This window comes from Mus caroli, unplaced genomic scaffold (assembly GCF_978045245.1).
Source record: "Mus caroli unplaced genomic scaffold, Mus_caroli_1 scaffold_8, whole genome shotgun sequence".
NCBI classification, from domain to species: Eukaryota; Metazoa; Chordata; class Mammalia; order Rodentia; family Muridae; genus Mus; species Mus caroli.
Genome location: NW_028227263.1, coordinates 7,954,975 through 7,980,435, shown reverse-complemented (window position 1 = coordinate 7,980,435; position 25,461 = coordinate 7,954,975).

The window sequence follows — 25,461 nt, the reverse complement described above, 5'->3', positions numbered from 1 at the left end:
CAGGAATGCCCTGCTTGTCTTCTCCATGACAACAGGCTCCCACACAGCCTGCTCGGGAAGACAGGGTCTAGTTAAAGTTCCCCTTGTCAAGTGCTCTGCCTCTTAACCTGGCAGGCTCCCTGGAGTGACCGCAACACGTTGCCGAGGACCAGGGGATGTAAGACCACAGAGACCCACAGCCGCACAGCTCTGCACAGCAGAGTCCAGGTCAAGGTGCCAGCAGGACTGGTTCTTCTGGGGTTTAGGGAAGGATCTGCTCCACGGCTCTGGAAGCTTCTGGCTACCACCCACAATCCTTGGCTTATATTTCAATCTCTCTGGTCTGCCTCCATCTCCATACATCTATTATATCCATCTGCTAAAATGCTCTTTCCTTCCTCTTACACTCCTTATTTTGTTTTTCTTGTTTATAAATTTGTTTTTGTGTGTATGCACATGTGTGTATGTATGCATGTGGGTATGTGCGTGTGTATGTGAGTTTGTGTGTGTCTATGTATGTGCATTGTGGGAGTATGTAGAGGTCAGAGAACAACCTTTGGCTGTCCATCTTTGTTGGTATTTCTGACATATTGCATGCTCCAGGGTAGCTTGGTTTGTAGCTTCTGGATGGTACTCCTGCCTCTGTCTCATTATTGCCTTAGGAGTGCTGGGGTCACAGATGTGTACCACAACATTTGCCTTTTAAACTGGGTTATAGGGATCTAGTTCCAGGTCTGATGTCTGTGGCAAGTGCTTTTACCCACTGAGCCATCTTGCCAGCCCTAGCATTCTTTGTCTTATAAAGGCACCATTCACTGGGCAGAGCATCTACCTTAAATCAGGCTGTTCTTTTTTGTTTGTTTGGTTTTTGTTTTGTTTTGTTTTGTTTTGTTTTGTTTTGTTTTTCGAGACAGGGTTTCTCTGTAGCCCAGGGTTTCTCTGTATAGCCCTGGCTGTCCTGGAACTCACTTTGTAGACCAGGCTGCCCTCGAGCTCAGAAATTCGCCTGCCTCTGCCTTACAAGCACTGGGATTAAAGGCATGTGCCACTACCGCCTGGCTGGCTGTTCTTTTGTAATGTGGCTAGATGAGCAAGGCCCTTCTTTCTAAGCACACCCGCATTCATAAACCTAGGAGCTAGACCCAGGGCATCTCCTTTGCGGCCACTATCAATGGAGAGCTGTTTATTTCCACATCTTGCCTTGAGCCGTTGCTGTCACTGAGAGGTTGGATGGTTCCTTGATGGGAAGGTGCGCAGCGTGGTGACTGTTGGGAGGGTGTCTCAGGGGCTGGCATTATCCTTCTTTTCCTCCAATACTCATGGCTGGGTCTGGGTAGCCCTTTTTCTCCAACATCAATAACTGTTACAGGTCCCCAGTTCGTTCTCTCTTCTAATCACCCCACAGGCTCCTGGCAGACTTGGAATCCGACTGGATCTGGTTTCAGGAGGAGGACATCCTGGCCTTGTGGCCCTTTATTCTTCTGGCACTTTCCTACAGCGCCTTGCGGACTGGGATGTGGGGAGCTGTTTTCTGCGTCTCTCTCTGAGTTTTACCCTCAGCGATATATATATATATATATATATATATATATATATATATATATATTTTTTTTTTTTTTTTTTTTTTTTCTAAACCAGAAACGGAACAAACACTAAAAAGCTATGGAGAACTTTTCTTTCTCTCCTCTCCTCTCCTCTCCTCTCCTCTCCTCTCCTCTCCTCTCCTCTCCTCTCCTCTCCTCTCCTCTCCTCTCCTCTCCTCTCCTCTCCCCTCCCCTCCCCTCCCCTCCCCTCCCCTCCCCTCCCCTCCCCTCCCCTCCCCTCCCCTCCCCTCCCCTCCCCTCCCCTCTATTCTCTTCTTCTTTTCTTCCTTTCTTTAAATTCACAAATGTGACTTCAGAAACAGTATGAAAGCTTCGAGAAAGCCTGAGTTGTGAGGAGAACAGGCACCTTCCCTTCTGAGTCTTCAGGGTTAGGTTAGGAGTGGTGCGCTGATTCAGCTCAGCTCTGGAGCTCAGGGAAGCCCGGCTCTGGATCCTCAGTGTCAGCGATCACGCTGCATGTTCCCACTAGGAGGCGCTCTAGACACAGTTTCAGCACACAACACTTCCAGGGACCTGCCACCTCTGCTTGATGCTGGACACACAGGAAAGCAGGAGGCTGAAGCATCCACCTAGCCCCCCAGTTTATCCTCATCAACTAGGCACAAAGCAGGGCTCCGTGTGAAAACAGGTGTGGCTTATTTTCCCTAAAACTGTCGCCTATCTCGGGTCCTTTGGAGGAACAGCAAGTGCCCTTATCAACTGAGCCATTTCTCCAGCCCGTCGCAATACTCCGTTTTATTCAGCCAGAGACCCCAGCGCACAGAATGGTGTCACTCAGATTTAGGGCAGATCTTCCTATTTACATGAACTCAATCTGGAAAATCTCTTGCAGACACGTTCAGAGGTTAATGACCAAACCCTATCAAACTAACAAGCAAGATTAACCATTAGAGCACATGTTCTTTACACAGCTTCTCAATAAAAACAACACTCTGGGAAGATCAGCCCGAAGCCCCGGTGCTTAAGCTTCAGTGAGAAAGAAGAACGTCTGGACTGTTACAGAGACAGCAGAATGCGCCTCCTGAGAGCCTCGCCTGGAAGTGTACAAAGTACTGGTAGAAACTCAGTCAACGGGACTTACTGTATAAAAGCAAGAACTTTGGAATAAAGTAAAAAACTTTACAGCACTTTGCAATGGACTGGTATATCATTGTGAGCATATTTTGCAGTTAAAAGATTTATCTAACCTAAACATAATTTTTCTTTTATAAAAGAATGTATTTTAAAATTTTCGTTCTTTTCTATGATGACAAGAGGGTCTTGGAATATGATGCCTGGAATATATTTCTGCAAAAATCAATATATTTAATCCAAACCTTCGAAGTTAAGATGATATTTAGCCAACGGGTGAGAAATATTTTTTTGGAAGGAAAGCAGACTATGGAGAAAGCATTAAAACTCCCCAAGCCGGCGTTTGGGAATGCGATTTGATTTTGTTGCTGACATATATATGTGCCACTCCTATCTCTGCCTGTGTGGAAGCAGAATCTCTTAACGTAATTCAATTTTCCAAATGAAGACTTTGAGCACATTTGTGGAACTAGGAAATGACACTTAGCACTTTGGCTGATGTGGGTAACTGAATGATATCAGCCAAGCTGTAGCCATCCGCTCCTGCTAGGAGCCTGCACACAGATGCTGAAGAGGATCCACGCAGCCCAGGGCCTGGCTTTGGGGTCCCCTGGAATACAGTACTCTGGCTTTTAGGTTTAATGGCTACAGATCCTAGATTCAGTTTAAGTTAATAGTCCTTGAGTGTTCAGACTGTGTGTGCATTTGGGCTGGGGCTGGGAGCACACAGAGGCACAAGGACATCCCGGAAGGGAATGCACAGAGTAGGCTAAGCTGCACACAGTCTGTTGGCTGAAGGCTATAAGGAAGAGCTTGCACTGATGGGCTGGTTTGGAGGTGATCCTGAGGCTGAGAGGAGAAAGGTACTGGCCAAGGGGAGGAACGTAGGTGCCATATATAGGTCCAGCATGCATGATTTGTTTAGGGTTTTCTGAGTCCTGGTGCCATCCTATGTATATCCCGAGACCCTCTGGTCCAGCCATGCTAACCACCCTGGAGGAGTAGGGCTTTGTGTGCATGAGAACGGGCTACTGACTGCACAGCTCATCTTTAAATCTCATTTCTCTGCTACAGTTTGGCCTTGCCTGTGGCTCCTGTGTGCAGATTATTGTTGGGGTTTGGTCCAGTGCTGTGTATACAAATGCTAAGTTCTGAACCCCAAGATCTGGTTGTCCTCAGATGAGTGAATTCTCACATACACTGACATTCGTTGTGTAAACCTTGCTCCCTAATTTAAAGTGATCAGTTAAATAAAAGTAGCTATAGCAAATTATTAGAGAGAATAGAAGTAGGTAGGGCTTCCGTTACAGGGCAGGAGGTCTCCATTAGATCAGGAACACATGCCTTAGTGAAATGCCCCCTGAGGATAGACTGATGGAGCAGAAATAACCCAGGTGAGACTCACACAGTAAGTACTCAGGGAATGTAACTGGAGAAGGAGTCAGTCTATTGTTGGAAAAATAGATTAGGGGTAATTCAGCCAGTAATTGTGCTAAAGCTGAATAAATAAATCTAGTGGGTCTCAGTTCCGATTACTGGGGGGCTGGCCCAATCATATTAAGAACTATACAGTTAATGAACATTTAAAGCAATAGATCATCATAGACAGAGAGAGCTTAGCCAGGTCTGCAGCTGGAGAGTAGAACCTGTCCTCAGAAATGGTGGTGCTCCACCTGAGGGGAGTGCCCTGTCCTCACAGAGAACACTCTTCAGCCAGCAACCTGATAGGAGAGGAAGAATTGGTCAGACAAGATAGACTGTGACATGAGCCCATCGTTAGGCTCATGGGCCGCTCAGCTTCAGGGACAAAGTTATCCTGCAAAGTCTGACGATCTTCACCAGCCTCGGGTCTGCTTGGTAGCCCTGTGACGGTGGCTCAGGACTGATACAACATTATGTATGACTGCCTCTTCCAGGTGTAGGTTTTAGTTGATCAAAGGCCCCTTGTCCTACCTTTGCTTTAATTAATATTAATGAAGGTTGGTAGCCAACACAGAACTTTGGAGTACAGTGGAACGTGTGCTATTTAGACTAATTGAGGATTTAACATTCTGAGAAGCCAGTGGCATGGATAATAGCTGACAAAGGGAGAAATGGTAAATGTGGAGGAAGGAGTGGACGGGCTTGGAGCTGCCATCCTGAACTGTTGACTTCTCAGTTCTTCTCTGTAGTTGGTCTGGAGCCTCAGTGGGCAGACTGCCTGGTATAGGACACGTACCGGCACCGTCATGCTCCCCTCTCGGAGGACTTTGGATTTGCTCAGTGTTTTACTGAGCGGTTCTTTCCCTGTTTGACTCCTGAGGGTGGAGCTGAAGAGCCTGGGTCCTTTGGTCACCTCTCCTTAAGTTGCAGCTGCACCATGGCTCCCTCAGGATGCCCTTCTCAGACATTCTTCTCTCCCTAGAAGTAAAGTCTACGAATTAAAACCCCAGCTTCTTAGCCCTTGAGCTAACCCTGAGCATGCGGAGGAGGGCCTCCTCTGGGCTGGTAGACCTAATTAGGTTTAATTAATGAATTCCAGGAATAGCAAAGTCCTGGAGAACCTCATGGGCTCTAGGAAAGAAATGGGGGCTTCTGTCTCCCAGATATGTCATTAATGCCTTTTATCACACTAACAGTCCGATCACATCTCTCCTGCTCGGTTTTTCTTTGATTGTTGAAATGAAGCTTTGATCCTGTTTCTCAGTTATCACTGAAGGAGTTCCTGGACCTCTACTGCCGGAAGGTAGATTCCTTCAAAGAGTCCTGATTTTGTGGCAGGTTCTAAAACCATGTGCTAGAAGCAGGAGCCCTGCCCCTGGGCAGCCTCAGCTCTGTCTCTGAGTGCTTGGTTGGAGCTTGTGACAGGGATGAAGGTGGGACTCCCTGTGCCTGTTTTTGCAGTTTGCTCAATAGCAATTCTAATAGATAGGGGTAGTGAGGGACTGCCATCAGCTCAATTCCGATGCCATCCATCTGGGACAGCTCGGAGCCTTGGTGTAGAGTAAGGTCCTGTAACAAGGGCATTGCTGCAAATAAGGCCATTGGCCCCACAGATTTCTGCATTTTGGCTGTCGATTTCAGGGTTCCCAACCCCTCCTACTTTATGGGAAGTTCTCTAGAACAAAGCTTCTTTAGAAAAATGCTTTTTAAACTGGTTTACCAGTCTTTAAGGCAACTAAGTATGTGTGTGTGTGTATAATCTCTAAAAATTTATCAATGGTAAAAGGTTTCCAACTATGCAATCACCAAAAATTCATTTCAAATAAAATGCTCCATAAAGTCAGGGTGTTGCTGGCAATGCTTGACTGTGCTGTGTCACATGGCTTCACTGCCACCTTGATTCTGAACACACAACACTGAACTGCCCAGGCTCTTCCAGCTCACAGGATATTCCACTGTGCAATACAAGCAGATGCTACCGGAAACCCTCCAGTGAAGACTGGAGCCTATTGCATGCTATGACTTTTGGTGTTTTACTGTATGTACCAAGTCTTCTGCCTGCATAGAAACGTAAATGTTTAACTATAGAAAACAAGTCCACCCTTTCTCAGTGTGTACCAGATTGACTTATCTCTGGATTGTATTGTGGTAGACAAACAAGGACGCTCATCTCATTAGTTTGCAAATTTCCCTTCACTTTTAATAAGTGGTGGAGTTACATGTATGCCAAAGAAGAGTTTTTAAAAGTTTCTTTATGATTTATCATCAATATTAGGCTTGCATTTTATTATGTTGAGTTATACCTATCTTATATATTTATATGCGATGGGTCTTGTGGACATTTGGGGGGTGGGTCTCTTAAAGGTGCTGTGACTAGAAAAAGTTTAAGAGAAGCCTGACCCTAAGCCAGGACTTGGGATGATCTCTTCACTAGAGGGTGTGGATGGAGCTTCGTGTTGGGCAAGCTCTGGAAGGTTCTTTGGCACTGGGATGCCAGCCCTTCTGGGTCACCCCATGTGCTCACTAACCAGGAAGCACTCCCAACCTTATTTCACAGATATTTAAAGACACAGGCACAGTTGCTCAAATCATGGCCGATGTGGTATAAGTGTGTCACCAGCACCCTCCCTTCCTGGAGATCAGACACAGAAGTTCCCAGCCCTCTGGTTCCTGTTGTATTTCTGGAGACCAATTTCCATCTTAATTTGCCCACCCCTCTCCTCCAGGACCCATTTTATTTGCATAGCAGATGCTCCATCACAGGTGACATGCCTATGTCTTGTGAAGTTTTGGACTCTAGGCCAGAAAGCTGGCTGTTCTGGAACTTGCTATTGAGATCAGGTTGACCTCAAACTCACAGAGGTCTTCCTGCCTTAAAGAAATTAACCACCATACCCAGCAAAACAACACAACAACAACAACAACAACAACAACAACGACAACAACGACGACAAAAACCAAAATCCTGGTACCCTAGTAAGGGCTGTGAGTTCACAGTGTTAACCAGGCCTTTCTTAGCCAGAACTAGCCAGCTCAAGTAATCCTCAGAAGAGCCACTCAGAGGTGGCTTTGGCACACCACTGCCTTGTTCCTCTCTGTGATGAGGCTCTGGAGGAATATTTCATGGCCAGGTCCTGCCTGCTTCCTTTCCCCTCTGCTTTCGGCATGCTGTCTTGAAGGGAGTGGAGGAGGGCTATCTGTCCACAGAACACATCCAACTTTTCTCAAGGAAAAGCTGCAGACTCCCCCTAAGGAGCATCTGGCCCTGACCACTTCTAAATGGCCATCTTCCTAGAGGAGCCAGATCTCAGGGAGAAGGTTCCTGCCCCAGACAGGCTCCCTGCTGGTGGTTATGTGCCCCACTGAGCACTATTTAGTCTTCAGAGAATCTCTGCTCTGTTCTCCAGAGGTAGAGACAGCAGGTGTCTGGCTTTAAAGCTCATGTTGGTAGCTCAGTGGTGGAATACTTATCTAGTATGTGTGAGGCTCTGGGCTCTAGAAATTCAACAAACAAACAAACAAACAAACAAACAAGGCACAAACGTTAAAAATACATCGTGTTCTTGGTAGTCAAAGTGGCTGCAGTCCGGCCTTGGCTAGGGCTGCCATGAAGGATCAGAAGCTTGCCAGTCTCCAGCTTCCTTCGGATGCCCAGCAGCCTCCCAACTGTCTCTTTGAAAACACACACACACACACACACACACACACACACACACACACACACACACACCAGACATTCCACAAGAGTAAGAATGCTTGCTGTACCGGACCAGAATCTTGAGTTTGATCTGCGGGACCTGTGTAAAAGTGGAAGGAGAGAAGAGACTCCACATTGTTCTCTGTTCTTCACAAGCAGGCCTGTACACATTCTCACACACAACCACACTAACACAACAACAGCAACAACAACAACTACAGCAACAATTCAATGGGAATAGGTGTGAAGAGTTTCCAGGTCCCGCATCACTGGCCAGGTTGCTCTTATGTGTCTCCTTCTTGGCGAGGAAACGCTTCTCCACATGGAGGTGACCTGCTGCCCATTCCAAGTAGGCCTTCCGCCCCATCCCCACCATGGCTTTGGTCTTCTTGCCTGTCCATTTGCTAGGGTCCTCTTGTAGTACCCACCATGCATCAATCCAGCCCTGCTTGGTGCTGCCTTGGGTGGGAACCAAACAGCTGCTAGGTTTGTTTAACTCAGACAGAACTGGAGTCATCCCCCTGCCTGTGCTCCCATGCCTCCCAAGATGGAGAGGGGGAGAGAGAGAGAGAGAGAGAGAGAGAGAGAGAGAGAGAGAGAGAGAGAGAGAGAGAGAGAGAGAGAGAGAGAGAAGGAGGGGTGGTGTAGGCTAAGATTTTTTAAATTTACTTTTAATAAGGGTTCTCTTTTTTTATTACGTATTTTCCTCAATTACATTTCCAATGCTATCCCAAAAGTCCCCCATACCCTCCCCCCCACTTCCCTACCCACCCATTCCCATTCTTTTGGCCCTGGCATTCCCCTGGACTGGGGCATATAAAGTTTGCAAGTCCAATGGGCCTCTCTTTCCAGTGATGGCCGACTAGGCCATCTTTCGATACATATGCAGCTAGAGACAAGAGCTCCGGGGTACTGGTTAGTTCATCATGTCGTTCCAACTATAGGGTTGCAGATCCCTTTAGCTCCTTGGGTACTTTCTCTAGCTTCTCCATTGGGAGCCCTGTGATCCATCCAATAGCTGACAGTGAGCATCCACTGAGTATTTGTTTGACCCCGGCATAGTTTCACAAGAGAGAGCTATATCTGGGTCCTTTCAGCAAAATCTTGCTAGTGTATGCAATGGTGACAGCGTTTGGAAGCTGATTATGGGATGGATCCCTGGATATGGCAGTCTCTAGATGGTCCATCCTTTCATCACAGCTCCAAACTTTGTCTCTGTAACTCCTTCCCTGGGTGTTTTGTTCCCAATTATAAGAAGGGGCACAGTGTCCACACTTTGGTCTTCATTCTTCTTGAGTTTCATGCGCTTAGCAAATTGTATCTTATATCTTGGGTATCCTAAGTTTTGAGCTAATATCCACTTTTCAGTGAATACATATTGTGTGAGTTCCTTTGTGATTGTGTTACCTCACTCAACCCTCCCTCCAGCTCACCGTCCAAAGTTAGGGGAGAAAAGAAGATAAATATGACAAGGGAATATGGACCTATTTACAAGTCGTTATGAGTCAGCAGGAGCCACCAGGACCAGCCAGAATGCCGGGAGAAGTTCTCTGCCGTGCTTCTCTCAATGAAGTGAAGATGAGCAAAGATAGAGACTCCAGACCGATGAGGCACTGCAAGGCCAGCTATGCCTAAGCACTCTGTCACTGTCCACTGAGTCCTGTTTATACTCTCTCCAAACATCACGTGTCCTCCCACAGGTCTTGCCTCAGGAAAACACCATGTGAATCTGCATCACATGACCCAACCAGAAACTTCCACTTCAGAGAGTGGTACACACCAAGCTTCATTTAGGGCAGAGGGCTGGGACCTGGGCTAGTTTGAGGGGGAAGGGTGGGAGGGAATGTCCCCAGGCAGGCTGGGGTGAGGTACAGAAGAAAGGCTGGCGCTCCAGGGGAAGCTCTCCAGGCTGCCTGGGACCCAGCAAGGGCAGTAGCTGGAGCTCTGTGGACTCCCGAGCTCTCTCCAGAGGATCTGTTTTCTAGTTGAGGATTCTCCCCTCAGCAGTTTGCTCTCAGCAGAACCATAATTCGAGTCAGGCATTAAGACCTTGGCATTCACGCTGCCCCACCCCCATCCCGTAGCCACTTCTATGGCCTCTGCCTAGCATCTCAGCTGTGCTGTCTCAGTGCAGAAAGAACAGAAAGCCACAAGACCAGCCTTTCCCCCTTTAGTATAGGAAAGCTGCTTACCGCGTGGCTCCCAGGAGGCAATGTTCATGTATGGTATAGGACCTCCTGGCCTTTTCTCTATTCACATCATTAGCATTGCCATTACAATTAAAATTAATATTATTATTAATATTTATGAACACCAAGCATTTTTATTAATTGCTACTGTATTAACAACTAGTTTAGTTGTGACCATTATGCAATTATTTTGAATTAACATACTAGTGGAAACAACCCATATTAATGCTGCATAAATACTAGTGACTGTTGTTCTGCTGTCCAGGGGTCTACTCAGCCCACTTTGTGGAAGGACTGAAGGTGACCATGACTGTCCTGGAGCCTCAAAGACACAGCTTCCTCTACTGTGAAGTAGAGGTCCCCTCCTCAGTGTCATTGCTGTTCCTGCTGTTACTTCAGGTCCTTCCCACACCTATGTCTCTATCTCCCCTGTAAACTATTTACTAATTACACACTACTTCTACAATTAAATAAACTGTTTCAATTGGGAGAACACAGGCTATTACCATGTAGAAACCTGAAGAAGAGGAGCGGTCTGTGAAGGTTCCCTTGTCCTGGAAAGGTCATAGGTCATGATCCCAGACAGCTAGGGTCAGTGGGGGAAAGTTCAGGGTGGTCTTGGCTTCTCTTCTCCTGTGATCCTATCATAAAGGTCACAAAGGTTCCTGTGCACTGAGAGTAATGGCTGCTTGACCCCCATGGCCAGCTCAGGGGACACACTGACTGCAGGACCACAACTTAGACCAGAGGTTCTCAGCCCTCCTAATGCTGTGACCCTTGTTGCTACTTCATAACTCTTATTTTGCCATTGTCATGAATTGAAATGTAAATATCTGTTTTCCAATGATTTTGGCGACCCCTGTGGAAGGTCACTTGATTCCCAAAGGGGTTGCGACCCACAGGTTGAGAATTGCTACCTCAGACTTTGCTGGTGACAGCACTTGGCTGGCTGTCTTGCTTGTTCCTGGACTCTGGGATACAATTGCAGGTGACACAATACTGTTGAGACTCTGGTCTCCAGAGGGTTTTACCAATTGTAGCTCCCAGGACCCTCTAACAGTGTCCTCTCACACTCTGACAGCTGTGCCATAGGAACCACAACCCTGGGTGGGGCAATGTCTGGGCCAGGCGCTAGCCTTCCACTGTCCTCCCAGCTGTCTGCATGGGATCATTCTCTCGTGCTTCCACCTCAACCAGCTTCAGGCCCCAGTCCTAACATGGAAACTGGTGTGTGTGTGTGTGTGTGTGTGTGTTGCTCTACCCCCCACGCTCCAGTTTTGGAGGCATGGGGCAAGCAGGTGAGCTGACTGAGTCTGTGAGTTAACAAAGCACGGCAGCCATTTAGTCCCACTCAGCGCAGCACGAAGCAGTGCTGGTTTGGTGTGCATGGTAGGCACTGGACAAACAGTTGTTGAATTAACAATCTAATGAGATAAAGGGCTATTTTTGCTTCTGATTCTAAAACAACAGGGATTTTTAAGGACAATTAAAGTAGTTTATGCTGGAGGCTAGCTGCCTCTTGGAAGGTTGCCAAAGATAAGATTAAGGACAAAGCAACATGTCCAAGAAGCTGGACGCTGGCCACTGCCACCTGCTTGCTGCCAGTCACCTTAGGGAGGTTTCCAGAGCGGAGTCGAGGGCAAGCAATGGTTCCAGGATGCTGGATGCTGGCCACTGCCACCTGCTTGCCAGTCACCAGGCCCCAGCCATGGGTGTCCACGCTCACACATGTATGACAGCTTCATAACAGCAACAGGATGATGTCCAAGCCATGGTCTCCCTGATAGACCTGGCACAGGCATGTGAACCCTGAACTAGAGCAGCTTTGTAACAGCACAGAGGGTGTGACCAAGCTATGGGGGGGAGGGTTCTTTCCACTTGACTTGCCATACCCCACTGAACTCCAGAGCTTTGGTACAGCTCTTATGCACATCCATGCAGAATTGGAATGCCTCTGCCTCCATCCCAGCATCTATGCTGAAACTGTGTGCCTTTTCATGAGAAGTGCCAAGCTTGGGGACTGCCATGTGCTGGCTCTACCTCCCTACCTGCTGTTTGTTAAGGAGCGGTGGGGTCTCTCTGCTCTTGAACCGAAGGTGACTTGTTCCATCAAGACTTCTTCCTCCCTCCTCTTTTCAAAACTTCACTTCTTTGAGCCAAATTTGGATCTTTTGCTAGAGGAAGAAGCCCCATGAGCTGGTGTTCTCAGGTGATGCCCAGCCTGTCGCTTGCCTGGCAGGAAGGGGGTTGATGGTGGCAAATACAAATGATTCTTGAAAGAAGACCTTGCCTATTAGTCTTAACTGTCGACACAGCCTAGAACGACCTTGGAACCAAATCTTCCTGAGGATGTATATAGATCAGGTTGGCCTGTGGGCATGTCTGTGGGGGACAGTCTTGACTGTTAATTGTGGTGGGTAGTGCCACCCGAAATATGGGCAGCACCTTCTGTAGGGTCAAGAAACAGGACATGGAGGAAGGCAGGTTTTGCTTCATTGCCGCCTGGCTTTCACTCTCACTGGCAAGTTCCTTTACCTTGCTGCTGCTGGCTGCTTCATTCTCTAATATTGGAGCCAGCTTCTTTGGGCTTCCAGTGGATTTAAGAAAGCAGATCTCCAGGAATTCTCTGGTCCGTCAGCACTAAGTTGAAATAGCTGAGGTAAACAGTCCTGTGAACTGAGCAACTGTGAGACCCCGACTTAGAGTGTTTCTCCCTGGAAGGTAAAGCCCCTGGATGTTCCCCAAGCTTGTTTTCCCTGATCTCTAAAAATACAGCTGGAAAGAAGCTCGTTGTTCTCTATAGCCAGCAAAAGGCTTTTTTGTTTCTATACTGTACAACCAGAGATGCTGGCCTTCCTGTGCCGAGGACACGGAGATAAAAATTCAGAAAGAACTCACTCCTCACTCCTGCCTTGTAAATGTCACCAAGGACACCCGAAAGAAAAGAACTCCTCCCAACTCTCCTCCCAACTCCTCCCAATCCCTCAGCTAGCTGTTAAAAGCCCCCTACTGTCACCTGTCACCCCTGTCACCTGTTAAAAGCCCCCTACTGTCACCTGTCACCCCTACTGTCAGGGTTGAACTCCCCTGCCCTGCGAGGCATGAGGGGTTCATCCTCAGCTAGCTGATAATAAAACCTCTTGCAGCTTGCATCAGGTGTGGTTTTCTCTCGGGACAGTGGGGTGTTGGCCAGTTCATCCTGGGACTTGAGCAGAGGTCCGGCATCTAGGGCCTTACACAACCACTGGGTGCTCAGCCTCTCTAGAATGAAACAGATTGTTGGACTACTCTGAACATATTGTGTAAATAAATCGATGAATTTCCTATTGGTGTATATTCAATATTCATCCTATCTGTTCTGTTCCTCTAGAGAATCCTGACTAATGCACTTAGGATGGAGGTTGAGCGCACCCTCACTTCTGTGTGGAGGACAGCCAGGGCCATTCAGCTGCTTACAAAGGTGCTATGTGCAGCATGAAGCTTGAGGAAAGCCAGAGCGTGGTGCTTGAGTCATCCGTGCTTGCAATGACGAGTCCAGGACCAGGGTTCTGAAAGGAAGGGGCAGCTCCTTGTTAGTGCAGCTGTACCTGTGACAATGAGCTCCAGCACACAGGCCCACGTGGGTCCTTCTCAAAGACTGGCTCACCTACCAGATCCAGTGGAGATCCTTTGATCTTTTCTCCTTCTTCTGGTCCTGATCCCAACCATCCCGTCCCATGGAAGGGAGAGGGTGAGTAGGAGGGTCAGAGTGGGAAGAGGGTTAGTGATGTCTCTCAAGGAATCATTGGATTGCATCAGGGATCTCAGCCTTGTGGGATGGCTTTGGAAGCTCCCTGACTGGGGACAAGCTTGGGCTGTTGTTCTTTTGAGTGTCACCTGGGAAGCGTGGTACCTGGCAAGGTTGTCCCTCTTGAGAAGATGAGGACTGACTGGAGAAACTGCAAACCTCCCTGTGAGGGACAGATATTAGTGTGGGTCAAGGCAGCAGGGACCAAGGATCCAGTAAGCAAGGAGGCAAAGATGGGGCTGCTGCCTGCATTGAGAGAGATTGATTCAATCCTTTGATTGAGAGAAAGAAGGAGAGAGAGAGAGAGAGAGCGAGAGAGAGCGCAGAGGCAGAAGGGACATTCAGCAAAGAACACAGCTGTCTCTAAGCAGGACAGCTTTGACATTTGTCAAGAAAGAATCAGACTGAAACCAGCTGGTCACAAAGTGGGGGACTGGTTGTTTGGTGGTATTCTTGTTTTGTTATTTATGGTTGTGTTATGTTTTTCCCAACCAATCTTTAGAGTCACACAGCAAATTTATAAACTTGTGAACATATGAATATGTCACGCATAGGCACAAAATTAAAAACACAGAGCAGTCATGGTCACACAAAACCCTCCTCGAGCCTGCTCCAACCACTGTCTCTCCTGGCTGGCAGTAGCCTCTTGCATAAGCAAGAGCTTGGTGCCTGCTCTGTATGATGGAAGATCTATTTGGCATAGGCAGTGCTGTAGCCAGCCTGGAAGCTCTGGAATCGTCTGGAAATGGCCTGTGTTTGTGGCTGCAGATCCTGTTCATTTGATTACCCAGGTGCTTTCTGGCAAGTGGCTACATTGTTGTATTGGGTGGGTAATATCTGCTTTCTCGATGGCATGACATACCTCAGACTGAAAGAATCATCAGTTGTCACCTGGGATGTTCATGCAAATGTATGGGGCAGAGGGGAGTTAACAGGTTGGATTGTGGCTCCCAAAAGTCTTGTCTGCTTGCAACCTTTAGATGAGCTTTAGATGAGCTTATCCTGGGTTACCTGGGCTTTCCATTTAATGATGAGTCCTTGTGAGGAGGAGGAGGAGGGGGAAGAGGAAGAGGAGGAGAACTGGGTGCAAATGTAGAAGGATGGGTCATGTGATAATAAAGATACACTGGAGTGATGGAAAGGGACACTGAGTTCTCTCCTGGAGTGTTCCTCGGGAGTGTGACCCTAGGAGGTCCCACCAACCACAGTTTTGGCTTATGAATTCTGGATCCTTGAGAAATTTGTCATTAAATTCTAAGTTTGGGCTGACAAGATGACTAAGGTAAAGCTTTTGCCATGTAAGCAGGAGAACAAAGTTAGAATCTCCACTACCCACGTGAAAAGCTGGGTAGGTTTGGGGACCTGACCAAAAGGACAGCACTCAGGAGGTGAGGACAGGGAAACCCCAGAGAAAGTTGCCTAGCTAGACTACTTGGATCTATGAACTCTGAGTTTAAAGAGAGACCCTGACTGAATAATTAAAGTGGAGAGTGACTGACGAAGACCCAGCATCAACCATTGGCACCACATACATGTGTACGTACATATGCACGCCCCAGCACACATAAACCTGAAAACAATGGACCCTAAGTTTGTGGTGATTTACAATGGCACCCCTCAGAAGCCAATGCAGATGACCACTGTAGGTAAAGTTCTCAGAACTCACACATCTTCTCTCACTTCCCTGCTTGTGGTCCCCTTTCCTGCTTGGGCTTCTCTTCTCATCTTGGTTTCTGAGAAAGCCACTGGCAAAGTTGAGAGTGAAATCGCTTCTCAGCAATGAGTAAGGCAGGCAGAAGGAGAGAATGCTGTCATGGGATGAAGTGGCCTTATCCATAAACTGGAGGACAGTGACGGCTGAGACAGGAGTTCAGAAATGGCTGAGGGATTGGCAGGGAACTCTGGGTTGGGTTTTGGATAGGTGGGTTCATGAGCTTCACTGAGGGGTTGGCTGTGGGCAGCTAGTAAGACCTGGTGGATCTGAGAGAGAGACTCAATGATGTCCTGCTAACCCATCTTTCCAAATAGGCATCAGGACTTCACAGCTGGCTTAAGACCAGAAACGGATACTGATTGATGCCAACTGAAATGGGCCTGGAAGCTAATCCTTAGTCAAATCCTGTGCAGAGCAGACTGCAGCAGCTCTACATGTCTGTCTGTGTCAAATACGTCTGGACCTGGAAAAGAGGAAGTCAAGCACACATCTGTTGACTCCTCAACTTTTCCACGAAGGTTGGACACCTAAAAAGTGAGTTTGGTCTCAGGTTTCTCATGATGTACATTCATGCTCACAACAGATGTTCATTGGATGCTCATTGGGGTCCAAGGCTTTGCTGTAGGTGGTTGGAACACAGAGCTCACTGTAGAGGTTTATAACACAAGGCTCTGCCCTAGAGGCTTGGAACACATGTGCAAATGTCAGACAAGCCGGTGCCTGGCGTTCACACAATGACTGTCAGAGGCAAATACAAGACAACCAAACAGGATCAATATCACCTCCCACACCCCAACCCCCACACATGTCAATTACAGGGAAGCCAGAGTAGTGATACTCAAGCTGTGTTTGCAACCAAGTCAACTGAGAGAACGACACCTGGACACAGACATGTGTGAAGTGACAGAAATAGCTGTGCAGAGACCTGGAAGAACAGCATCCCCTGAGACAGAATGACACAGTAAAGGCCCTAGTTTCTGGAAGGTCTATGGCTGGGATGTCAGCTGGTGATGGGCTAGATTCAGGGGCAGGGATGCCGGGGAGGGGTGGGGGGAGGATGTAGCCTCTCTGCTTATAGGACTGCTGGTTCTGTTCTATTGGGGAGCCATCCCAGGAATCTGTAGAGAGTGGATGATACAGGAGCTGCAGGGAAGTCCTTTGGGAAGCTAAGGCAACCAGATAGGGAAGACCTGATAGTATCTTGAGTGAGGGTGGGCTGTGGGGCAATGGGCTATGCATAGACAGCCTGGTCTCCAGTCGAACTGAGGTCTTGAACACTGGTGGTACCTGGTGGGTGGTAATTTCTACCTACATCGGATGGTAGGCATTCGATCATGTCTCCTGGACCCCTGACTCCTGTCAAAGTTACCATCCCCAAAGCCCCCACAAGAGAAGCATGTGGCTAGTAGTCACATAGACAATGTCTCAAGCTTCTGGCATTCTGGCTAGACTCCTCCACAGTTACCTAGCAACAGCAAGAGAGCAGCCCACTATAAGAGGGGCTGCTTGGCCCATCCTCACTCTCTTAATCTTTCTCCGTTCTTACTCTCTAGCTCTCCTTCTCTCTCTCTTTTCCCTTCCCAACTCTTGCTCTCTAAGCTTTTACTGCTCTCTCTCTCTAAGCCTTCACCTTTTTTACTCTCTAGCTCTCTTTCTCTCTTTCCCTTTCCCCTTCTCTCCTCTTGGCTATGACTGGTCTCTCTCTCTTTTTATCTTCTCTCTTTCCCCCTGCCTTTCTACAATAAAGTTCTAAAACCATAGACTGTCTCTGTTCATCAAAGTCCGGACTAAAGACACTTGGCTGGGCAGGAACCACCCAGCATCCCCCCTCTCCCTCTGCCCTCTTCCCTTATCTCCGGGGCCTAGTGCCACCCTGGGGCCCCTATTCTGTTCTTAGCTCCTCCGCTGTATCCAGCGTGGGATATCGGAGACTAAGAACCCGTTACCAGGGGCTGCCCCTTGCTCATCCCCCGCCGTGTGGGGTCAGTGGCTTCACACAGCCAGATGCTCACCCGGGGCCACGTGGAAAGCATCGGACAGTCCTCCAGGGTCCGCCCGCCCAGAACACCAGAACTCTGGCTCTCTCCTTCCCCCCTCTTCCCACACACCCATGCCCCGCAGTGGGCAGCTGGTAGAGGGTGGGGAGGAGTGGGAATCAGATGAAGGAGGGGAAGAGAGTCACTTACTGTAAGCCATGTTGGTGCTCTGTACTTTGATGGGGAAGGTAGAGTCTGAGGAGGTGGAATCTTGGGACGATTCCTTGGGGAATTTCTCCCCAGGCACACAGTGCACAGAAGGCTTGCTCATCTTTCTGTGATTACTTCATTTTGAAGGCAAGAGCCACATTCCTTGCTTTGACAGACTTTCAGGCAGCATCTGAGCAGGGTCCCACTTTTTGCAAGTAGCACTCGCTCCCCTGTTCCAGCTAGGCAGACCTCAGTGAGACTTGTAGCCTCCACAGAGTAAAGAATGGAACAGATGGCTGAGTTTAGCAACACTGGTGCATGTTTAAGGGACAGGCAGATTATTACTGCAGCTTCCCCAGGGAGGAGGACAGCCTCCTTTCCCAGGAGGGGCTTGGAGGCAGCAAGGAAAGGTGGTTGGGTTTCCAGGGCAAGTGATGTGAGGGTGTGGAGGGCACAGGACAACAGTTTGCCACATCTGGATGCTGAGACAGACGCTCCTCTCGGGGAAGGAGGAACCTTGTCTTTGGGGTTCGGCCTCAGCACTCTTCACTATGTCCTGGGCAATCCTCTCATTTTTCCAAGTTTCAGTCTCCTTGGCAGTGATCCAAAAGGTACAGCCCTCATGACTCGCAGGCAGTTCACGGCAGAGAGGAGATGGAGGAGGAAGAAAAGGCCAGCCTGAGGCAGCCTGAGGACTCTGAGGATGCAATATAGCCACACACCTTCCTTTGGCTCCTCAGAAGCAGAGACTATATGACCTGTGGCAATGGCCAGTGAAGGGGCTGGCCATCACAGGGGCAGACGTACGTACTATGTGCATTATAGTGTCCAGGGCCAGGATGCACTGCTCTTAACCAGGCACCGAGCCAGCAAGATGGGACCCCTTAAGATGCACAACTCTGAGCTTCCCCGAGAGTGGGAATGTTAACAGAGCCTTCCTGGTCCACAGCAGCTGAACATGCTGTGCAAAGTTATGCATTTATGCAAATTACAGTAACCTAGATTTCTGCCAGTGCAGACCTCACTGCTCCATCTCATAGTCTTCCCTCCACAGTTGATGCTGAGAGAGTTACAGACCCACAATCTCTCAGCCTCTGGATCCTCTGTTGGCCTCTCTGGTTGGGCCTCTGGGATTCCTGAGGAGACAGTGTTCCTACATGGCTGATCCCTGGTTTAGAGAGCTGAGAGAAGGCCTGCTCAGGGGACTAGACCCCCCTTTCTTTCAGTGTTTCGCCATTCTCTTCCCAATTCATGATGTACCTTGTACTTTGTTAAGTATCACACACATCTTGAAAAAAAAAAGCTAAGTTTTCATTCAACAAATAGGGTGGATTTCCCATGAAGTGTTTGATTGATAGGATCCCTTCTTGGTTTTACAGGGGCCGTTCCTCTGATACTGTCCTCACACCATTCATAATTTCTTACAGAGCCCTAGTGAGCAGTGACTCAGGTTACAAATCCCCATTTCCAGATGAGAAACTGTGCCATGAGGGGCGTGTTCTGGAGTCTTGCTGGAGTGATCGACTGTGATGTGACCTGAGATCTGCTTGGTTTCATTGGCCATAGTTCCAAGACTGGGTCTAGTCCAGAGAGACTCTGCCCATGTGTGTGTGTGTGTGTGTGTGTGTGTGAGACCTTCATGTAAGAAGGGAGAGAAAGAGAGCATGTTCCAGGGTTTGAATGTGCTGAAATGTACTCCTGTCCTTGTCCTCAGACTAAAGGGACATGACTTTGCGTTCCCATTCTCACCAGCCAGCAGTGGCTGCCTCTCCCTAAGATTATGTGGAGCCATGGGCCCTGTGCTATTCATTAAGGTGTTAATGGGGACAGGAAATAGAAATTTCCAAGATTTGATGAAATTAAGACTTTGCCATTAGCTGGCATAGCTCAGAAGGGGGTAGGAATACATCAGCCTACATGTTTGAAGAATTGGAAGCAGAAAAGCATTGTGGTCTATGCTAAGGAGACTTTGGGGTATAATATTATTTAAAACCAGCTAGTTTACTGTGATGTCTGGGCTGAAATCCCCGCTCTTCGAAGGCTAATGAAATCAGGACTCCAGAGCTGACTAATCTCTCTGTTCTGATTAGAATATTCAAGTGCTCTCCTCAGAAGCAGGTCAAACCACTGCTGCCACAGAGAATCCGGACTGGATCCCGCTGAGCTGATGTTGGTGTGTGTGGGGGCATAATCAATATTGGCAGTGCACAGGGGCTGGGCTGGGATGGGATAGAAGGTCACTAGTTGGACAGGGGTAGAGTACACCTTCCTTTGCTGGAAGGGCTTCATGAGAAAAGCATGTCTCTCATTCTGTATCCTCCTCCAGGCTACACCAGCCACAGTGATGGCGGGAGTCCAGCTTATTACCTGTATAATTTATCTCAGGTGCTGTAGAAGTATCCAAGACACAGATCTACACAGCTTCTGTTTGACTGATGTAGGAGATTTAAGGAGACAGGCAGGCTCATCACAGAGGGGTCTAATGGAGAGGTGAGATAATTAGGAAAGAAACAGGAGAGCCTAAATTAGAAAACAGGCCAGAGTGAGAAGTTATTCAATTGGTGTCACCCTACATAACAGACAGATTCTTTAGGTTGGGAAAAGCAGAGCGTTTGCAGGGGGTTGGGAGGGGGCACATGCTACAGCAACCCATGCACACGTTCAAGGTGGGAAGAGGCAGGCAGAAGTGTTTAAAGCAAGAAAGGAGAGGATTACATCAGATATTTTGAAATAATAATTCGAGGCCACAAGGAATCCCTGGTGCCCAGAGAAAGAGCCACACAGTGTTAAGCATTCTAGAGTGATTGCTGGCTGGCTGCAGAGAGCTGGAGAGTTACAGGCTGGAGCCCAAATAATCCTGGGATATCTTTGAATAGGCACTCATCGCTTACTTTTTTGTACGACATAATGCCCTATGACCTTTAAGCAAATTCTCTGGGATGTACAAAAGATCCCTGGCTTCCACCAATTCAATACTAAGAATGTCATCAGGTGGTAACTGAGACCATAACAGAGATTTATCTGCTTGGCTGGGTCCTGCCTGCCTGATATTCCCACCAATGCATCTGAAAAGTACCTTGATTTATGGCTTTTCTTGTTCTGTGACTATTAAACAAAATCTTTATGACCATTCCCACACTGAAACATGGCATTTGGAGTAACCGAAACCTACGTTCCTGAGTCACTATAGGAAACAGGGCTGTAAGGGCTAGTTTATAGTCAGATTACATGTTTATATAATATGGAGCTCTTTCACAGGCCAGGATGGCTAACACTGGACATCTAGAGGCCTGTGAGTCAGTTAAAATAAAAAAAAGATGGCTGATACTGGATATGTGGGTAACCCAAAAGTAAATAGTGATGTGTTATATAACAAGTGTGTAACCATGAGACTGGGGAATGGCCTATATTTAAACTGTAGCACAGGTCAAGGAACAAGCAGAGTGGCCAGCAGCTTCCAAAGAGGAGAGGGGCAGGGCCAGACCTCTGGGACTCCACAGGGAACCAGTTCTGCCACCAACTTCACTTTGGACTTTTGATCTCCGGTGGTGTCAGGATAAAGTCTGTGGTTTAAAACCACTAAGCTCTGGGCTCTTGGTTAAGGCAACACCTGGAAACTTGGATAGCCAAGAAACACCCAAGCACTCTGTAGCTCCCTCTGGACTCCACTGTTCTTGGAGACAGTGTGGGGGAGGTTTCTCTGGGATATAGCCCCTCGTCTACCTCATCTAGTGTGAGTCTGTGGAGGGGTGTGGAGACCCACGCACACACTTAGTAAGTCAGTTTGCACTTAGTATCATCTCTACATCGTGTTTTTGAGACCCTGTGATTTCTGAGTCTTGGTGTGAGCCATTGTTGAGTTTAATAATCAGAAACAACCAGGGTAGGAACAGTTCTTAGCACTGTCATCACTTGGTGAAAGGCAGGCAGGATGCAAGCATTCTGCCTCTGTGGACGCAGCTGATGACTTCCTAATTGCAGCAGCTTCTCCAGCTCCACGTGAGTGACTAACAGCCAACCCTAATGCAAAGGCTCCATGATGTCCGTCCAGCACCAACTGTTTAAATGAAACAGTTTTGGTCATTTATGAATGGGCATTACCTTACGCTGGTGGCGTCTACTCAGCCACCAGCTGAAAATGCCACATTTGATGGCATTCATCAGAGGTGGCTGTGGCATGTCCTCCCTATTCCTGACAGATATACTGTATCTTAGTCAGGGTTTCTATTCCTGCATAAACATCATGACCAAGAAGCAAATTGGGGAGGAAAGGGTTTATTTGGCTTACACTTTCCACATTGCTGTTCATCACCAGAGGAAGTCAGGACTGGAACTCAAGCAGGTCAGGAAGCAGGAGCTGATGCAGAGGCCATGGAGGCAGGTTACTTACTGGCTTGCTTCCCCTGGCTTGCTCAGCTTGCTTTCTTATAGAACCCAAGACTACCAGCCCAGGGATGGCACCACCCACCATGGGCCCTCCCATCCTTGATCACTAACTGAGGAAATGCCTTACAGCTGGATCTCATGGAGGCATTTCCTCAAGGGAGGCTCTTTTTTCTGTGATAACTCCAGCTTGTGTCAAGTTGACACACAAAACCAGTCAGTACGAACAGTGACAATGTGGAGCAGACTGTTCTCTGGAAACCAGGACAGAAGGTTTCCAGGTGCCAGACCTTGGTGTGTTTCAAGTCATCCGAGTGTGACAGTCAGCTGCTTGGGGGATGCTTGCAGCATGAGTTTTGGCCAGGAGTATTGAGCAAAGTGTGGAAGGGATTCCCCTCCTTCTTTTTTGCTGTCAGAGAAGCCTGCGAATCCCTCTCCATTCACCATTGCTATGGGTGAATAGGGGAACCTGTCTGTGCTGGAAGCTGGAGCAGTGTATAGTTCACAGTGGAGACCAACAGGACATGGTCTGGGTGTCCTGGAGAAGTAGTTTCTGAGGCCACCTTAGTCTCATGTCTATGCTAGGGAAGGCAGACATGGTGGCTGAGTCACTGTCTCCTCATGTATGTTTGAGAAACTTCTAGAATCTCAGCTTCATCTCAGGTAAACTAGAAGAGAAGGTCACACCTGGGCATTTTAAACAGAAAAATGTGCCTTCAATCACCAGCTTCTTTAAAGACAAATTTATTTATTTTGCATCCCTGTCACTTCCTTGCCTGCTGCACCTCTCACTGCAACTTCGTGGAAACTCCATCCACTTATCCAGCCCGGTAGAGTTTTCCCTCAAGCAGTCTTGCCTTCTGACATCCCCTCAGCTTCTCCCACCCTCTGTGGTCTGATGGCCGCCATTTGCAGACTGGGGTGTTTGCCTTCAGAGGTTGTCATGACTCTGGTCTGTTGCTGGAGCCCTCTACACTGCTCCACGCACTGGAGGTTCTTGATGACAACAGACCCCTGCAGGGACCCAGGCTGCCCTCCACAGTGGGAGAAAGTTTCTTGTTTCCTCTGTTCCTATCACCACCTTCACCTGTAGCCCACCTGCAAAATTTATTCTATTTCTCCAGGGAGATCCGTGGAACACTTTGAGTTTCTAGGATTTAAAGACATTGAAGTTTGTCTTGCTGTAGATACTCAGTGATACAAGAGTGATGTAAGGATGATATAAGGTAATATAAGAATGATATTAGGGTGATGTAAGAGTGATGTAAGGGTGATGTAAGAGTGATGTAAGAATGATGTTATGGTGATGTAAGGGTGATGTGAGGGTGAAGTAAGAGCATCTTCTTGTTTTGTTAATTTTTTTCTTTCACTTGTATTGTGACTTTAAACAGGACTTTACATCAGGACTTCAAGCATACAAAGTCAAGGCTTACATTTGACTGCAACTCTTCTTAGAGGCCTCAAATGTGAATGTCTTTGTTTGTTGCCAAGAGATGAGAACATCTGGCCTATTTTCTAAACAGAATTCTCTGGAGTGCACTCCTTGGAACCCATAGAAACAATAGTGACAACCTTAGCCCATAGAGACATGATACAGTTTTGAGTGACTTCCAAATATCTACCCTACCAACCAACCAACCAACCAACCAACCAACTTACCAATCAACCGAGCAACCAACCAGCCAATCACCAACTAACCAACCAACCTACCAAGCAACCAACCAGCCAGCCACCAACCAACCAACCCATCAACCAACCAATCAACCTATCTACCAACCAGACACCAACCTACAAATTTACCAAGAAGTATATCAATTCCTAGACATATCAAGCACAAGTAATCCACTTACCAAACAACCAACTGATGTACCAACTAGCCCATTAAGCAGCCAATTAGTTAACCAATCAACTAGTTTACCAACCAATCAATTAAGTAGCTAAGTATCCTACCAACTAGCCAACCAAAAACCAGTTCTACCAACCTATAAGTCTATGAAATAACCTACCAGTTCATCAACCCATCTAACAAATGCCTAATCAATGTGCCAATCAACCAATTGACTTATTAACTAGCCAACTAGCCCATCAAAAGTCTTACCGATATAGCAATCAACTACCCATCAATCTATATATCAACCAACCAATCAGTCAATAAGCCAAAACCTATCAACTATTCTACCAATCAGCCAACTAACCAATCTACCAACTGACAAAATAATCAAGCAACTAATTAGTCAGCCAACCTACCAACCAAAATAAGTCCAGCATCTTCAGAGTTTCTGGTCTTACACTGTTTTACAAAAATTTTGGGGTTTGGTTTTCTTGTTCTCATTGTTCCAATTTACCAAATGCAGTTTGGGAGCAAATGCCTTGCAACTCACGAGCACCTAATTCCCCGGTTTTCTAAGGACAACATTTTGTGAATTGGTTTAGGTTTCCAAATCTGAATTTGACTGAGGCTCCACCTTGGTGTTTGTTGGGACTTCTCTTCTGACATACTTGATGAAAATTGGGATTTGTCTCAAGAGATAGTTGTGGTCTGAAACCACATCTGATCTCCAATCTCCTGTCAAATAGAACCTCTCGCAGTTACTGTAGGCTAGCTGTCTGTTTTCTGAGCTGTGGTGTAGTGACCTCGGCAATGAAGCTTTAACAAATGCCAAGTGACCCTGTTTTCTTATTACCCAGTGTCCTTTATTTTCCAAAGTTTCTGCCTCCCTGAACAATCTGGGTAAATATCTCATTGTGATCTTTCCTGGGGGCCGAGTGTATGCATGGTTTGTTGTGTCTCCTATTGGCCTCAGTTGCATATGGTTTCTCCCTGTCAAGTTTTAACCCCCCTGGAATCTCGTAATTCACTGAAACTCAAAATTTGTTCCTTCTCTCTCACCATAACTTCTGCGAAGATCTCAGTAAAAATTGAAAATGGGCCAGTGAGTTGTTCTAAGGATGTGTTAAGCTTCTTCCCTCTAATGAAATGTGTTTCTTTTGTGACAATTTCTGTTTCATGGCATTCAATTTCTTGTCAAATGTGATAAACAACAGAATGAATGGGTTTTATATTAGTCTTTCAACACTCCGTGGACTATTTACTCTCACACTGCCTCTCTTACCATCTCCTGATGCCTCATTTAGCTGAAATGGGACAACAGGAGAGCCTGGCTGTGACTGATCTATGCAATATAGAGCCAGCACACAGACTCTCTTGATTCTCCAGTACTAGTGGGGTTCAGTCAGGTAGTTTCCCTGTGTGCTGTGTAATTTGGTTAATTGCTATGGTAACTTTGTCTGGTTTCCAGGTTCATCCCAAGCTGAGCATCAGTCCTCTAAACTCGGGGCTCTGTTATCATCTACCCCTTCTCACACACTGTCTCTCTTCCTTTCTCTGAGCTGCCATCTTGGTCTGTTTCCATGTTGGCCTCCTACTTA